At 45.4% G+C, this 18,745-nt stretch overlaps 1 long non-coding RNA gene across 1 annotated transcript in view; it reads left to right on the forward strand.

The window, feature by feature from the left end:
- LOC107180979 overlaps positions 1-18,745 on the forward strand; it is a 90,094-nt gene that overhangs the window by 45,774 nt on the left and 25,575 nt on the right. The gene's annotated exons all lie outside the window — the stretch shown is intronic.

Below are 18,745 nucleotides of genomic sequence, written 5' to 3' on the forward strand. Positions count from 1 at the left end.
GCAGGCTTTGAGAGGATTGGCTCCATTTTCGAAACAAGTTCTACTGGGGGTAAAGTGCTATCAAACAGCATCACATGCTACAGAGAAATTATTCATGGGGAGAAGAGTCGATCAATGCAGCAAGCTCCATTGTTGTCTTATTTTAAGAAATTGCCACAACCACCTTGACCTTCAGCAACCGCCATTCAGCACCCACCAATACTGAGGCAGGACCCTCCACCAGCAAAAAGATTACAACTTGCTACAGTTCAGATAATAGGAGTTTTTGGCAATGGAGTATTTTAATTACGGTATGTACATTTGATTTTTTAAGACATAACACTATTACACACTTAAAAGACTAGAACATGGTGCATGCATAACTATTATATGTGCTGGGAAAACAAAAATTAATTTGACTTTATTGTCATACCTGCTTTATTGTACTGGTCTAGAGCTGAGTCTGCAGTATCTCCAGAGTATGCCTGTTACATGGATAGATAGATAGATAGATAGATAGATAGATAAAGAGAGAGATTTACTATATCTATCTCTATTTGAGAATTCACACATACACATTGTTAAAACTGAACAAAATCGAATAAATATCACTGTAAAAATAATCTGATATGGGGGGAGCCTGGGTGGCTCAGTCAGTTAGGCATCCGACTTCAGCTCAGGTCATGATCTCATGGTTTGTGGGTTTGAGCCCCGCGTCGGGCTCTGTGCTGATGGCTCAGAGCCTGGAGACTGCTAAGGATTCTATGTCTCCCTCTCGGCTCCTCCCCTGCTTGTTCCCTGCCTCTTGTCTGCCTCAAAAATAAATAAATAAATAAATAAACCTTTAAAAAAATTTTTAAAAAGCCCTGATATGTTAAATATGATGCCAATTACCATGCTTGTTGTAGTTACACATAAGTGCAGATATTTTTGCTTAGGTAACTACTGGGATTATTTGTGCAAAATCATATCAAGTTTTTTCCATTGTATGGCAGCTTCGATTAGTTTTCTCACGCCTGTAGTCAACATCACTTTTGATAGGAATGTCTGAACGATCATATCCTCACATTTCTTAGAAGCTAAATGATTTAGTGATCCAGGGTTTAGTTTCGTTTCTGGACTTTTTTTTTTTTTTAATTTTTTTTTTTTTAACATTTTATTTATTTTTGAGACAGGGAGAGACAGAGCATGAACGGGGGAGGGTCAGAGAGAGAGGGAGACACAGACTGAAACAGGCTCCAGGCTCTGAGCTGTCAGCACAGAGCCCGACACGGGGCTCGAACTCACGGACCGTGAGATCATGACCTGAGCCGAAGTCGGACGCTTAACCGACTGAGCCACCCAGGTGCCCCTCTGGACTTTTTTAAAAGTAGGCTCCAGGCCCAGCATGGAGCCCAAGGTCGGGCTCAAACTCACCACCCTGAGATCAAAACCTGAGCTGAGTCAGGTGCTTACCCATCTGAGCCACTCAGGTGCCCCGAGTTTAGGCCTTCTTAAGTTTCACCTTTTGTTCTCTTCCACTTCCATGATTTAATCAGTAACTTTCAAACTGTGCGTGTGACATATTTTTGAATCTTATCATCAGCAGATAGGAAAGATAAAGATTACACCAGAGTAAACTAAGAAGAAATCGTGATAATTCCACACGATCATGGGCGTTCGGACGGTGTCACAGAGTCTCTAGAAGCATCCCCAATACTGGGTCTTTCAGTTGTCGCTGTTCATACTGTTCATACTGTCGCTGTTATTCATAGTAACAATAAAACAACGGCAACAATTAATGTTTTTGTAGAACTGTACAGAGGGCCTCACCAGGCATGCACGGCAGACAGAGCAAATATTATTGATCCTTTTTAGATGAGGAAGCACTATACAAAAATCACAACAGGTAGTGGGTGATCAGTAATTGGGATGCTCTCTCCTACTCAGTGGTCAATGGAGGAACTTTCCCCCACCAATTACAGATACTCAACTGTGAGCTGTTAACCAGGCGAAGAGATCACAATGCCCCAATCTGGATCCCTTGGGTTAATCGCTTGGGATAAGGTGACATTTGCTCGTCGTGACATTTCTTAGCCACTTCCCCTGTCATTTAGTCTTAGCCAGTGTAATTATGTCTTGGTAGTGAAACAACCAAATCAGTAAGAAAAATAAAAATTTACTGTAACCACTTGTTACACATCATTGCCTTCAATATGGCACTTGAGATTTTAATTTTCTAAGACAACATTATCACTTAGGGTTTAGGCATCTCTTAATCTGCTGACTGATGGAGTGTGTGGCAGGCATTTTCACACCAGGACCATATGTGATATAATTACCTAAGCATTACAAAGGAGATAGGTATAGGAGCAGTTATAGATCTATTACGGGCATGACGATGCTTGGGATAACAAGGGTGGTAGCATGGATCGATGGTGGTGAAATAGTTAAAGGCAATCGATATTAATTGGAACTCCCATGTTTGTTTTCTTTTGAAACCTTAAAGTTATCCAAATGGAGTGTTAATTTAAAAAAAAAAGCTGTTTTCTTGGGAGAAGACAATATTTTGAAATGTTTTGAATTTATGAGAGCCCGTTTCCTTCAGTCTCCCATTGCCGCATGAGGTTGAACAAATGTTAGCTGCAACTAATTAATTAAGTTTGCAGAAAGTAGCAGCAGGGGATTGGAAACTTGAAGTGGAAGTGAGCTTTTTGACTGTAAACATGTTGCCTGCCTGAGAGACTATATCTGGACTGAGCGGTTGCTGAGTTATCCAAAGAAATGCAGTATCTCTGGGAAATTCAGGCTTGGCAAGGAGGAAGCATAACAATGTCTCTTGCTGGCAAATCCATTCATTTATTTCCTGGGTTCATCTCATGTGTTTTGCTTGGTTCTGGCCATGCGCTGTGGCTCTGCTATCCTCTCTGTGTATGAAGGTGGCCCCACAGACTTGCTCTCAGGAGAAAAGGAACTAATTTTTATGAGTACTTTTTCTATGCCAGGTTCTTTATATATGTTCTTTCCTTTCTTTCTGTAAAGCTGATATAACTCTCTCCTTTTACAGATAAGAAAGGTAAGATTCAGAATTTAGGAACTCACTTGGGATCAGTTTATAGGCAGTGAAACTGGGATTTGAACCCTGACTAATCTGACACTGGAGCTCTTTCACTCCCAGGATGCTGAACTGCCATATAGGGTGGGGAGGGGCTGCAGGGGGCCCTGGCAGCCTCTTGCCTGGTTTCCCTTATGGCTGAGGGAAATGCAACTCAGGGGAAAGATGTAGGGACGTGGAATGGGGAAGGGTGATTGTCAGGCCTGAAGGTGATCTACAGATCACACGGAAAAGTACTGAGAGCAATTCCTGAGCAGGATTCCCGGGACTTGGGTCCTTATGGTCTTTAGACTACGCTGGGCTGGTCACCTCCCTTCCCTCAAGAATTTGGACTTAGACATCATATCAGAAAAGGTGAGGGGATTAAAGCTGAAAGGTGATGATACAGAGAAAGGGGCCCGCATGGCCATAATGGACTCTGGGAGATCTGAGGTTAGGAGGGAGTAGCACAATCATGATGAATCACGGGAAGCTCTTTTTTTATTTCCCTCCCAAACTCCGTGTCTATCATGGGGCTGGAACTCACGACCCCGAAATTAAGAGTTGCATGCTCTACCAACTGAGCTAACCAGGTGCCTACACAGGGAGCTTTTTGTAGAGAGGAGGTGAGAGCAGAGGGAGAGAGACAAGTAAGGACAAAGCAGATTGAGATAGAGTCAACTCCCAGCCTTTAGAGCTGCTTCGGTTCCAGGGCCTTGGTCTTCCGAGCAAAGCATGTTGGTCTCGCCATTACGGGGCTACCACTTAAATTTCATCACTTTGCCAATACAGGGTTCTACGACCATACAGAATAGACACTTGTGGAAGAAATGTGTTAGAAATGCAATAGACCAATTCAGGATGCCAAACGAATTCTAGAAGAAATTTGTCAGAAGTGCAATAGACCAATTCAGGATGCCAAACAAAATCTGGACTATCTGAGAGGAATTACACACAGTTTTCTCAGGGATTCAATAAGACTTCAGTCATATCATCAGTCTTGAGTTTTTAATGGATAGTCCTGATAAAGATAATCAATACAAAGTAAAAATTATATCACCTACACCCACACTTGGTAAAATATATTCGTCTAAAGCATGACTGAAAAAGTGAAATGTTTTTGACAAAGGTTAGATCTGCAAATTTGGAATGAGTAAAATTAAACTTGGTAGAAACTATGGTTGCAGGGGAAAACTCACAACGGCTGCTGCTGTGAATGATATAATTTCATGTGGTCAAAAATACTGATCAATAAATCAAATCTTGGTTGTAAATTTACATGGAAAAAATTGAACTAGAAAAAAATCATGTCAGCAAATAAGAATGAAATGGAAAATACCAGTAAAGCTGGCCTATTCTATATAGAAAATGATTTATGGAATTAGTCTGGGCTAATGGCAACTTCTCCTGAGTAGTACGTCCTGGTAGGCTATTGGCTCCTGCTGTCACAGCTGAAAAAAAGTGGGATAAATTATAAAACTATTTTTAAAGACGTTGGAGAACTGAGAAGCAAAAAGTATCAGATAAATTCAAATTCCAGCGGGAAGTTCCCTTCCTGGGTTAGCTGAGATTATTGGCCCTTTTCTTTCCTGCAGATGATTTCACATACAGTCACAGGCTGAGGGGCAGTTGGATTTGGCCTAGACAGATGGGTTCTGCACAGGAAAGACAGACCTGCCAAGGAAACTGACAAACTAGGATCTAGAAGAGCTCTAAATGTCCTAGCCAGTTTTCTCAAGGGACATTTGATGTTTGACTCTCAAGAGTCAGGGCTCAAGAGGCTGGGCTAGGAAAGCAGAGTGCAGTGTCTTACTGCCTTAAAGGGTCTTGAAACCCACCCTCCCTCCCCCACGGAAGGTCCTACAGTGAGCACACAATTGTCCTTGAGGTATTTGAAAACAGAGGTGGGCTTTTTCTAACTGAAGCTTCAGTCTGGCTCCAAGTTAGCTCAATTCCTCATGGGACGGAGGTGATCAGTCCTCCTCCCTATCTGCCCTTCAGAAGAATGTACAAACCTGCCGGGAGAAATAACAAAGACTTCGGTCTCTAAGACACTTTATGTCTGAGGTTACCTCTATTGAAAAATATTATGAAGCATGTGAAGAAGCAGAAAAGTAAGACTGACAATGAACAATTAAATGAGAAGCAAGGGATAGAAGTAAGCCCAGAGATGACCCAAATATTGGAGTTAGTTCAAAGACTAAAATAGCTAGTATAAATATGCTAAAGAAAATATAAATACGCTAAAGGAAAAGATGTACAAAAGAGATGGACAGATGGGAAAGGACCAACTGAGAGTTTGAATCTATGTGGAGGAATCGATCAGATGTTCTATAACCTAAAAATATTATATCTGCTCTTTTAAAATTTTTTTTAACGTTTTATTTATTTTTGAAGGAGACAGAGACAGAGTGCGAGTGGGGGAGGGGCAGAGAGAGGGGGAGACACAGACTCTGAAGCAGGATCCAGGCTCCGAGCTATCAGCACAGAGCCAGACGCGGGGCTCGAACCCACGAACTGTGAGATCGTGACCTGAGCTGAAGTCGGACGCTTAACCGACGGAGCCACCCAGGTGCCCCAGTATATCTGCTCTTAAGAATTCACTGTCCAGTAGCTTACTGGATGCAGTAGAAGGCAGGATTAATATACTCAAAGTCAGGCCCAAACGGAAAAGCTAAACTGAATCACAGGGAAAAAACAACAACAACAAAATACTGAGCAGAAGAGATACATAGGACATAGTGAAATGTTTTAACACACATGTAAATTGGAGACCCAGGAGAATAAGAGAGAGACAATGAGGAAGGAGAAATATTTGAGGAGATAATTGTCGAGTATTTTCAAAAACTGGAGAAACACATAAACCTATAGATTCAAGAGGCTCAGCAAACTCCAAGCAGGATAAATACAAAAAGAACACACAAAAAACTACACTGAGGCATGTAATGGTGAAGCTGTTAAAAGCTGAGATACACAGGGCCAATAGGGTTTGCTCTAGAAAATAGCTTCTCAATGAAAATTCGTTGATGTTGGTATTCCTTTGATTAAAATGTTTACATTTACAAATACTAAGTCAACATGTTCCTGAGGTCAAGTCGGAGGAGTAAAGCCAAATGAAAACAAAAGGCAGGGTTAAGGGTGCCTGGGTGGTTCAGGTGGTTGAGCGTCGGACTCTTGATTTTGGCGTAGGTCATGATCCCAAGGTCATGAGATCGAGCCCTGCATTGGGCTCCGTGCTGTTAGCATGGAGCCTGCTTGGGATTCTCTCTCTCCCCCTCTCCCCGGCGCTGTGTTCTCTCCTCCTCTCTCTCAAAATAAATAAAATAAACAAACAAAAAAAGGCAGGGTTAAAGCACCATCTTTTCCCTGGCATGAGTGGGTGAGTTTGTTCCTTGCAATCAAAGAGCCTAACTGAAATCCTCCTCTGGGTGTTTCTACTTTACCAAGCCTCTTCTTCCCTTACCCGATCATTTTAGCTTCTTGGCTGAAGGTAGGGTTTTTAGGTCTGCTTTTTTGCTTAATCGCTGTCCTGAATCCTGGAATTCCTAGATTTTCAAAGTTACATTTCTGTTGACATTGCCATTTCACCAAGCGAGTGAACAGCCTGGAGCGTCCTGATGAGAGAACCATCTTGGTCCCTGACCCTGAAAAGCAGTGTCCAGTAGTCAATCACTTTTGCCTTTGGGGTCTGTTTTCTATGTTTGGAGCAAGCAATCAGGAAGGAACAGTGCAATGGATTGTACTTACTATTCTGGGTTTGCTGAAGTGATTTTTTAAAAATAGATACTATACGCATGCTACAGAACAGGTAGTCCCTTAGAGACAGACGGATAGTGGGAGCGTACTTAAAACACCTGCAGATCGATGGATTTCAACCAGTCGCCTATCTTTTCCCATAGATGAAGAGAGAGATGTGTCTTATCTCACTGGAATATTTGTCAGTGTCTACGTTTTCTAGCTCTGCCTTGCTGCAGGTCTTAGGGTTGTTCCACCTGCCTTCTCTTCCCTGTCCAGTTCTTGAGCCAGTACTAGTCAAACCAGGTACTGGATCAGGATCCCCATGACATGGCAAGTGCAGCCTAGAACTGTGGCTGGCTGCTTAAATCAAGAATCAGGTGTGCACAGATGTAGCCCTGGTGCGTAACCTCCCTTGTTCCTGCCAGTCCTCCCACGGATTCTGGGGCACCATCAGGGCTGTGGTCCTTTTATTTGCGTCCCAGATTTCCTTTTTAGCTCTTGCCATTCTCTCTCCCAAGAGATAGATGCTGATCTGATGCTCCTGGATGTTATCTGGGGTTCACTGCCACATACTGTGACAATCGTTCACGCGTTCGTTATTTCCTTTAATGTTTTTATTGATCACTCACTACGTGTTGCTACCATGCTAGGGGCTGCAAATGCAGAGGTGGACAAAATGGTGTAAACCTTGCTCTCAGAGAGTTTACGTTCTAGTGGGGAAGAAAGACACTACACAAATAACCAGACAGATAAATATCTAATTATAAATTGTGATAAGCGCTTTGAAGGATGAGAACCAGATTCCGAAAAGAAATGCCAAGCAGGATCTAACGTAGATTGGGTCAGGGGCCAGGGAAAACCTTCTGGAGCCAGCCAAGTGGAGATCATGGAGAAGAGTGCTCCATGCCGAGAGAAGGCAGGTCTCATGGCTCAGAGGTAGCACTGAGCTTGGCCTTTTTGGTGGCTTTCGTGGTGGCCAGTGAGATTAGCACCGTGGTTGCCAAGCCTGGCTTTATGAGTTTCCCGTGGCTGCCATAACTAATTGTCACAAACTTAGTGCCTTAAAACAATAGAACTTATTTTCTCAGCGATCCGGGGGCCAGAAGTGCAAAGTCACTATCACTGAGCTGAAATCCAGGTGTTAGCAGGGCAACGCGCCTTCCAGAGGCTCCAAGAGAGAATCCGTTCCTTGCGTTTTTCAGCTTCTGGTGGCGGCCGGCATTCTTTGGCTCGTGACTGCATCACCCCAGTCTTCAATAGTGCAAGACTCTGGATCTCGAGATCTCTCTCCGTCCCATCTTCATATTACCTTTTCTGAGGTGTGTGTTCACTTTCCCTCCGCCTCTCTTTTATTAGGACACTTGTGAGCACATTTAGAGCCCACCTGAATAATACAGCATTATTATAGCAATATGGCATCTCAAGATCCTTAACTTAATCACATCTGCACAATCCTCTTTTGCCATATAGGGTACCATCTGTGGGTTCCAGGGATTAGGACCTGATAGCTTTGGGAGTCCCTATTCAGCCCCCTACCCTGAAATGCATTCGAATCTCTTGGGGGAACTTTTAAATAAGCACTGCCTGGGCTCCACTTTAGACCAGTTACATCAGAATCTCTGGGCGAGGCCTGGGCATGGGTGTTTTTTTAATGGTTCCCCAAGTGACTCTAGTGTATAGCCAGGGCTGAGAGCTACTGGGCAGAGCAGAATGAGGGAAGAGTGCTTACAGTGGCAGGCAGGAAGTCACCGCCGTTTAGAGACCTCTGCTGCCCTATTAACCCTCAGCTCTCAGTGCTATCTGAATGAAGCCCTCACTCACTGTGCCTGTTTGAAAGGAAAGGTCACCTCCTTGCAGTTCTTGGTCCTGCCTCTTTCAGTTCTTACTACTTCTTTCCATCCACCTGACGCTAAGTTTCTAGACTGCGTGACACCTGAGTCCAAGTCCAAATTACGAAGGATATGTGGAACTAACAAGTCAAAGGAGATCTAACTTCGCTGGGCTCCCATAAGTATAGGGTTCAGTGCCCCGGAGTTATAAGTCCAAGTCTGAAAGGCATGTGCTGGCATACATTTGTAATGTGTAAAAACAACTGACGTCAGTCTGAACTACACACGAGAGTTAGAGGCAGGCTCAGAATCGGGAATTTCAGGCTGGGACCCTGGGCCCTCCGGAACTCGCTGCTTGTTTTAGCCAGTAAAGAGAATTTTTTTTTCTTTCTCACTGCACCCGCTCAATCTATGAACATTTGACTCTTTTTTCAGTGAATATATTTGAGGGAAAATAAGAATTTGGCCTATGAGGATCCCCCTGGTTATCACTAGCTTTGGCCCTAAGGACGGACCTAGTCCCACAGCCACATAGGCATGTCACTCGGGAGCTATGAGAAAGACCATGTAATTTGCTGAGAATTTGATAATCTGGGGGAAAAAAAAGCCAATTTCGGGAGTTCCTATAAAGCTCTTTATTTGCTGGTGGGTCAACATTTTCAAATGGCAGTTTGAGAGACATTCCCAAGCCCACTCATTACCGGGCCCTTGGGGATTAATTTGAGGGCAGCCATCTTTGCCTCCACAGGCACTCAATTGTCTCTGGGGAGATAAAGATGCAGTGATCTCACTTTGGAGGCTGTAGTCTTTTCATGGTCAGATCTACTAATAGGCTTCACCCACAAGAGAAAGGCGGTCATGCCTGGAAAGTGTGAGTAGCATTTTTAAGCCCTGGGAATGTTTGACTGGAAATTCTTCACGGACGGGTCCCGAGTCTGTGTAGCATCATCCTCCTGACCCTGTGTCACACCATCTCTAGAGCAGGGCCACGTTCAGTTTGTTACTATTTATTGCCGACAATCACCTTGACCAGGGCTGGGCATCATGAAGAGATTCAACGGAAGCATGGTGCTTCTTTTGGGACCTTCCTCCCCCTAGCCACCCTCTCCTTGTTTCCATACCTGTGTGCACTGGATGACTTCATAACACTGGGTAAAAACATTAAAATGTGGGTGCTCTTTCAATTTAGGGAGGCCGAGTGGTGCCGTTTTCTCCTGGGTTCTTAGTGCTGAGCCTCCACAGTGCTCAAAAAGGTGTTTGAGTTTGTGATGGCCTCCTTTTCAGAACTCTTTTTTTTTTTTTCTAAACTTTCTATTTAACATATCCTTCCTTTTCCAAAATGCTACTTGTTAGGGGCACCTGGGTGGCTCGGTCGGTTAAGCGTCAGACTCTTGACTTCGGCTTAGGTCACGTTCCCACGGTTGGTGAGATCAAGGCCCATGTCGGGCTCTGTGTTGACAGCGTGGAGCCTGCTTGGGATTCTCTCTCTCTCTCTCTCTCTCTCTCTCTCTCTCTCTCTCTCTCTCTCCTCTCTCTCTGCCCCTCCCCAGCTCGTTGTCTGTCTGTCTGTCTGTCTCTCTCAAAATAAATAAATAAACATTAAAAAAAATCGGGGGCACCTGGGTGGCTCAGTCGGTTAAGCGTCTGCCTTTGGCTCAGGTCATGATCTCACTGTTGGTGAGTTTGAGCCCTGCATTGGGCTCTGTGCTGAAAGTGCAGAGTCTGCTTGAGATTCTCTCTCTCTCCTCTCTCTCTGCCCCTACCCTGCTTGTGCTCTCTCTCTCAAAATAGATAAACTTAAAAATAAATAGAAATAATAAATACATAAATAGATAAATGAATGAATGAAGAAAACAGAATGGCAGTTGAATGTCTTGTGAATCTCTTGCCTTTAGTCTTTTTGATCCCATCCACATGGAAACCTATGAGTTGCGCGTTAAGCAGAAAAAATTCTTTCCTGCTGAGATCTGGCAGGTGGTCCCGGTAACACCTTTCTCGTCTAGGAAGTAGTTCAATTATTTCCACCTTCGACAAGGTGCTGGCCTTACTCGCGAAGAGGACAGAGGGATTGGAGTTGCCAGCGCCCCCACCCCCACGTGGGGTGCGGTGTCTGCAAACAGCCTTGCTCTCAAGTATAAATTCCCCTCTTTCTCGGAAGAGCAGCAGTGTCCGAGGCATTGGCATGCAAATACTTGCAAAGTGAAAATGGATACACTTCCACGGCTCCTCATCGCTGGCCTCCGAGGACAGCTTGCCAACTGCGCGTGCATGTTGGGTTGGCACCGTGACAAATGTTCCCTGGAGCATAGACGGAAACCACCAAACTGATACCACGTGGGACGCCAGCCAAATCCTGACCTTGCTCCCTGTAGGTGAGCGGCTGTGGAATTCACCTGTGATGGTCTCCGGCTCCCACCAGGTTGGTGGCCCGGGTTTTTGTTTTCGTTTTTTTGTTGTTTTTGGTGGAACGTTTGAATCCTATTGCTTTCCTTACTCCCCTGGTATCTCCTCGCCCCCAAATCACTTTCCTGGTCTTGGCTTGTGAACAGTGGGCAGCTTCTTGGCTCCAAGAAATGGGCAGACCACACGATTTCTTCTTGCCCGGTGTCTTCTCGCCTTCCGAGAGACAAGGGCCACTAGCGGACTGTTCCGGAATCGTGCCCTGGGGGGGGTGGGGGGCAGGGCCTGCGGGCTGGCATCGCCGGTGGCCGTGATGGCTGCCTGTTCCTTTTGCCTCCCCCTCCTCCTCCTCTATGTTTCTCCCATTTCTCTCCAACTCTTCCCATCCCCTTGTTTTGTTTCCAACCCTTATTTATTCAGAGCTTCCAATATTCTAAGTTTTTCATGAATTCAGGGCTTTAATTTAGCATGTGGGGTGCTGGCTCTTCAAGCAGGCTGCTTTGGTCATTATTTCCAACTTGAGGGAATAAAGAGGCAGCGGGGTGCAGTGGAGAGAGTGGGGGCTGGAAGCCAGAAGGCCCAGTACTAGTCCCAGCCCTGCTTCGAACTAGCTGTGGGACCCCGGCCGCCGGCCTCAGCGTCCTCTCCCATGTCGGGATGCACTGATTTCTGAGGCTTGTCCCAGTCTGTCATTCTGTGGAGCTCACTGTCTATGTGGGATCTGTATGGGGCTGTGCCAATCCCACTTTCTCTTTTGCAAAACTTTGTCGTGAAATGAGTGAGTGAAGAGAGGTGAGCAGAGTCCCTAAGCTAGATTTCTCAAACGCAGAATATCGAGGGGAAAATCTTTGCATCAGTGTCCAGAGGCTCACAGGCTAGAAATAAAATTCACGACACTTCCTGTCTTGAAATGTGAAGCCGTATTTTTTGTTTTTGTTTTTGTTTTTTTTATCACCAGGATAAGAGAATGGTTCAAGCGGTATTTGCTGTGTGTGTGTGTGTGTGTGTGTGTGTGTGTGTGTGTGTGTTTAAGAATCCCATTTCTGTACTGTAGCATAAACACATATAATTGTTCAAGTAAAATTGTACTTTTGGGAGGAAAAGGTTAAAGTTGGCTACTGATATTCATCAGGAGATGGATATTTAATCTTTAATCTCTTGTCCTAGGCCTCTACTTTGGATCAGCTCATTATCCCGAATAAACGATGTGTCATTCCCATTACTTATGTCTCACTGCAGCCAAAGTATCTGGACCGCGTTTTAGTAAGCGCCATTCATTTCGACCCATTCAGTATTAATCTCCCTGCTAACATCTTTCCTGTTCCATGTGCTGTCCCCTATTTGCTTTTATGTTTTCTGCAGAGTGTTTATAAAAGGATAATCTTTTACAAAGCAGACAGAATTTTTGTGTATAAACTGCTCTGTTTGAATGCCTCATTGATATACCATCTAAAAACTGAAGTGTTCAGCAAGATTAGCAAAGCCCTGAGCTATTGAGCTGGGGGAAAACATGAGAACCAGTCCCTTCTCTACAGGAGGCAAAGGTGACGAAAGATGCCTTTGCCTTTCGCGGTAGCAGCAGAAGCAGAGCCATTTGCCCACACGGGCCCCGATAGGCCTGGTTGCCTGGAAATTGGAGCACAAAGCGAGCAGCTCGGAAGTCACTCGGAAAGGGATAACAAGCGCGGCGGTCCTCTGACTTCTTTCCTAGAATTTTCCCAGAAAATCCCATGGCTCTCCCAACGCTGAATTTGCACGTGGTCCCCACTTCGGCTAAGCTCTTTTCAACTTGCATGAGGTATGGGCGTGCTGTTGCTCAGCTGCTCGTGGAGGCTAAATGATCTGTGTTATCCGGGTCAGCCCCGCAGAAAGGGCAGGAGGCGCTAAGCTAGGATCCGAGGTGGCCGACGGTCTCCCCTGCCTCCTCCATCTTTTCTCTCCAGGGATTGGGATCTCATCCAAACGGCTCTCTCTTGCAGAGACGAGGGAGAGATCACTTCATTTTACAATGGACAAAGAAGGTTCCTTTGTGGAATTTTGCATGGCATGGGGTCCCAAATATGCCACCGATAAAAAGACTTAACAGATGGACTCTGAGAATAGGAATACGTTCAAGAAAAAAAAAAAAAGGTTTTAAAAATCAGTGGAGGGGGGTGGCGAGTCTGGCCACTGTGGGAGCTGTGCACGGGAAGCCGCACTGAGCAAATGTTTTGTACCTTAGACAGGGCAAGTGCTGCTGGTAGCGATGCATGGAAGCATCTGAGGCACAGCCTGTGCTTGGGCTTCTGGTTGGCAATGCTGTGGGGGAAAAAAAAACCCCAAGATGCACAGTGCCAAAAATTATACGTGCCTTCAAAGAGTAATTGTTTCCAACAAATTGATCACTTGTTTACTCAATAGGAAGGTTTGTGATTTTCTAAGGAGCGCCCTTTGCATACATGAGAATTTTGCTTACATTCCACGTTTACTGGGGAAAAGTTCAAAAGGGACACGTGGTTGTGCCATTCTCATGGCATACATCCTTAAATGCTAAGGGCCTGCCAAATCTCTTCTGAAGATCTAAGCTATTAAAAACACTCCAAGTGTATCCGTCAAGACTCTGTCAACAGTCAAGCGCTGTTTAAGATTTCGTTTCAGCTCACGGCCACCATTGTTGACCGCTGATGAAGGCATTAACGAGGATGGGTGCCCTTGCCTGAATCTGCGGTCCGCCCCAAGAGGAGGGGCTGACCAACATTTGGGAAAAACTTGAATCCAATTCTTTGGGGGCACTCTGTGTGGCCTTCAGGAAAAGTGACACCGAACGACAGTTCTGTCTCACCATGTGGCAAGAAGGCCCTGTACTGGGCGGCGGGTGGGGGGGTGGAGGGACTGGGGAAATGGCCAATTGCGATGGCCAGAGGAGTGCAGCCATGAGGTTCTCCTGACAGAGAGCCACCCTCCTGACGGTAGGAAGTTCTCGGTGTTGGCTCCTTTGGCTTTGAAGAGCCACCTTAACAATACACAAGATGAGCTCCTCACGTAGAGGGTTTCCATCGGTTATTCACAGTGTTGATCTCAGTGGAGCCTAGTTTGGAACTTCATTTCTTCTATTTTCTATTCCTGTTTTTGTTTTTTTTTTTACACAGTTCTTTTCTTCCCTTTTTTTCTCTCTCATTTTCTTTACTTCCCTCGTTCCTTTCCTCCTTCTCTTTCTTTCTCTTCCTCTGCCCACCTTTTCCGTTCTTATCTCAGAGCTACTGGGGACAATAAGAGTTTACCCTTGCTCTGAAAGGGTAACAATTAAAATCAGTAAATTTGGCCAGCACAAAGAGTGTCTGACGTGAGGATGGCCAGTTGAGTTCATTTTGCATTTCAGCACCTATCACTTAGTAGCAGCTGCCTGGAGCCCTGTGTCGAGAGGATTCTGAGTTCAGAACTGGGCTCAGAGGGCATGACTGTCCTGATCAACTAGATGTGACAGCAAAGGACACAAGGGGAGTGGAGAGGCGGAGCACTCATGGCAGAAACTTGCCATCCCGGGTCTAAATCAGGGTTTATCAACCGTGGCACCATTGACATTTGGACTAGATAATTCCTTGTGGTGGGGGCTGTCCTGCACGCTGCAGGATCTTTAGCAAGATGTTTAGGCTTCTGTTCACTAGATACCGGTAGCACCCCACGGTTGTAACGACTAAAGCTATCTCTGGATATTGCCAAATGTCCCCTGGGGGTAAGAGTGCCCCCAGTTTTAAAACCATAGGTCTAAATAATTACCACCAGACTAAACATAGGGAAGCAAATGAGAAAGTTAAAGGGGCTGGAAGGAGGCGTAGGTGAGGCTGTGTGGGAAATGTGGGACGTGTGATAGCAGAGAAGAGAATCTCAGTCGCTCCTCTTGCCTGACAGGCTGGGCGCCGTGCAGCATGTCCACAATTCTAGGGTCAGATGTACGAGCAGACCAGGACCCTGGGGATTAGAGCCTGAAATCATAGCAGGAAGGATGGAAGTATACTATAGTTTGTCGATCATTAGATTGGTGGACCTCTGGATCATAGTATTGCTGTAGGTCGAGTTTTCTGTGCTGGAGATTTCAACAAAGATGATGATGCTCCTTAGGGCTCCTTAGAAGGTGGACTGGCCCAGATGTGGGAGGACAGGAAGTTCCCTGTGCAGCCGTGAGGATCTTTGAGAAGCCACAGGACCTGGGCAATGAGGGAAACTGGGATCATAGCCATTATAAACCCCTTTTAAGGGGGCATTATTCACCTTACATTTCCTGACTTGATCTGAGTATTGGTAAACAGGGAACAAATACCACTGTATTTTATAAACTAAACCAATGGCTTCAGGACACATTCAAAGTGCCCAGCTCAATTCCGGACTCTGTTTCAATTTATGAAACTGATTATTTCAACACAGGTCATTTCAGGAAGGTGATGCAGTGGAAAGGTCTGGGTTTGGCTTTGAGCTCTGCTTCTTGTTCAGGAGCTGTGAGACAAGGAGCAAGTTTCCTTGTCTCCCTGACCCTCAGATTGGTATCTGTAAAACGGGGACAGTATTTCCCGCCCAACAAGGTCGCCATGAGATGATATAAATCAGAGGCTGTCTCAGGAATTGGTAGGGGGTTAAAAAAAGTGTTAGTTGCCTGCCTTCTTTCCCTTGTCCCTCTGAGACTTGTCGTCATTCTTCTCCTAGTTTAAGACAGTGGGAGAGGACAAAGACATCTGGTTTCTGATAAAGGTTTCCTTGAAGCTGCCTTCGACCACATTCCACCCACTTTCAGAACACTGACGGCTAATGAACCATGTGTTAGCCTCAGGTTGGACTTAAGCTTTGGGTGCGTGTCTGTAAACCTGTCCAGTATCTTGGAGCATCCTTCCTCACCTTGTTCATATATCTGTGCAATGGGCAGGCATGATGTGGACCCGTTTCTCTAGCCCAGTAAGTTTCTTCAGAGTGAATACAAACCAGAAGTCATCTAAGGAACCAAGAAGAGAGAATGTATCTATCATCTTAGACCATTTCTTCCCAGAAAGCCTGAGTATTGAGACAGGAAGGGACTTCACTGAGGACAGGAAGTCTAGCTCATTCTCTCCCCAGGCGGTTCTCTAGAGCCCGGGGAGCAGGGACTCACCCGACTGGCATGGGCCTCTGATTAGAAGGGGTCTTGGGACCAGAGCCTGGGCCTCTTTGGATCTGAGAGCTCAGCCCGAGCTCACAGTGTGATCCTGTCTGCATTGAGGTGCTTGAGTTGTGCTGTCCTTGACCAAATGAAAGTTGTTTATTGCTTCTGCCCTGGTTTATGGATTTAGTCTTTCCTCCTAACCAGGCCAAGGGCACACATTTACTCAACAGCACTACAGTCATTTGCGGGTATTCATCTACTGTATCCATATCACAACCTTACCACCTTGCCAGCTCGGAGGCACCAGGCAGTTTACTTAACTATATGAGCCTTGCATTAGTGAAGCTTTTCCAAAAAAACAGAACCAATAGGAGATGATTTATCCATCTATCTACCCTATATTGTCATCTATCCATCTGTGAAATAGAGACATATACATACACATATATTCATATATATATATATGTAGATATATGTATCATATATATACATGTATATATGGATAGGAATTGGCTCACAGGTCACAAGGCCTGCAGTTGGCAAGCTGGAGACCCAGAAAGAACTGATGTTTTTTAGTTTGAGTCTGAAGGCAGGAAAAAACAAAAAACAAAAAAACAAACCCTGATATTCCAGCTTAAAGGCAGTCAGGCTGGAGGAAGTCCCCCTTACTCAAGGGAGAGTTAGCATTTTGTTCTGTTCAGTACTTCAACTGATTGGACAAGGCCCACCCCGTGGGGACGGAGGCCTATTCGTATGTTAATCTCCTCCAGAAACACCCTCACAGACACACCCAGAGTAATGTTTAACCAAATATTTGGGCAGCCTGTGGCCTGGTCCAGTTGACACATAAAATTAACCATCACAAACCTCCCTCTCCTTCCTCATTTGCAGAATGGGGGTAACAATAGCATTTATAGGGTTAATGTGCACCTTCTCTTGATCATGTGAGTTAATAAAAATAAAAGTTGTGAGCGCCCTTACAGTATTTCAACAAATGCTGCTGTTATTGTTGTTATTGTTGGAGGCACCTACAGAAGTGGATTAAGTTCCAGAGAGAAGGCGATACGGGTGCTGGGGAGGGCCGAGGGAGGCGGGGCTTCCCGGCTGTGTGACCTGTGTAGTCACACACGGCCCCAAGCTTCCGAAAGGCCCCGTGCTTGGTTTAATGCGCTGTCATTGCTGTCTCAAAAAAACGCTTCATAATTTTGAAAAGACCCTGCATTTTCATTTTGCACTGGACCTTGCAAATGGTGTAGCTGGTCCTGGAGCGAGGGATAGGAAAGCTTTTAAAAATGCCCAACGAGGTGTTAGTGAGCTATCTGGGCTCTGCCGCATCCCAGATTCCTCTCCCTCCCCCGCTGAATTCTGCGGGCATGAAAACTGCCACAAGACATTCATTTTTAATGCCTTGTTATGGGCTTCTTAGCAATATATCTTTGGGTATTAAGGTGTGGAGTCAGAGACTTAAAATGATTGATGTCTTTGCTCCACATAAGGGGTCTCCCACTCTTACCTAGCACCAGATATCCACTTGGGAAATTTATGGGGGCTCTTGGCAGCCTAAGCGGCCATCAAATATTAATCAAAAATATGTAATAACTAATATATACTTAAAGAATTGAAGAAAATTAATATTCAAGGGAAGCATTCAGGGACCCATAAAAATAACAAATGCTAAAGAGACTCAGTCAAGGTTGGCAGGTTCAGGGCTCACCCTGTTCTTATACTTGCTTGGAGATTCTGGGTTGGCTGGCTGATTCTCAGATGCTGAGATGGCACGAAAGGGGACTTCGTGCTTATTCCATTGGATCCGGGCTCCTGCTAATGAAAGGAGTGAACTCTGACTTCAGGACCCTGCATTTCTACCCCCACCCCCTTTCGTCTGTACCTCTTAGCATCGCACACCCAATCTACAGCTAATTCTTTTTTTTTTAATGTTTATTTATTTTTGAGAGAGACAGAGACAGAGCTTGAGTGGGGGAGGGGCAGAGAGAGAGGGAGACACAGAATCCGAAGCAGGCTCCAGGCTCTGAGCTGTCAGCGCAGAGCCCGATGGCGGGGCTCGAACTCACGGACCGTGAGATCATGACCTGAGCTGAAGTCGGACACCCAACTGACTGAGCCACCCAGGCGCCCCTACAGCTAATTCTTTATGGGATTCTCTCTGGCAGCCTCTTGAGGATAGACTGTGTCTCATCTCCGTATGCATCTGTAACACCTAGGGCAACGGCTTGCACAAAGCATTAAGTTGGACCATAAGGTATTTCCTCTTTGGGAGGTAAAAAGCAGGCAAGTAACAATTTTGGTGTGTTTCAACTTTGAAAATCCTCAAGGGTTGCCTGGGTGGCTCAGTCAGTTGAGCATCTGACTCGGGCTCAGGTCATGATCTCATGGTTTGTGGGTTCAAGCCCCGCGTCGGGCTCTGTGCTGCCGGCTCAGAGCCTGGAGCCTGCTTTGGATTCTGTGTCTCCCTCTCTCTCTGGCCCTCCCCCACTTGCGCTCTGTTTCTCAAAAATAAATAAACATTAAAAAAATTCTATAAGAATCCTCAAACTGGACCTGGCCTTTCTAGGAGAACTTTTTATTAGAACTGAACAGTCTCCACAGAGCAGGCTGGGA

This window comes from Panthera tigris, chromosome F3 (assembly GCF_018350195.1).
Source record: "Panthera tigris isolate Pti1 chromosome F3, P.tigris_Pti1_mat1.1, whole genome shotgun sequence".
In the NCBI taxonomy this organism is placed as follows: Eukaryota; Metazoa; Chordata; class Mammalia; order Carnivora; family Felidae; genus Panthera; species Panthera tigris.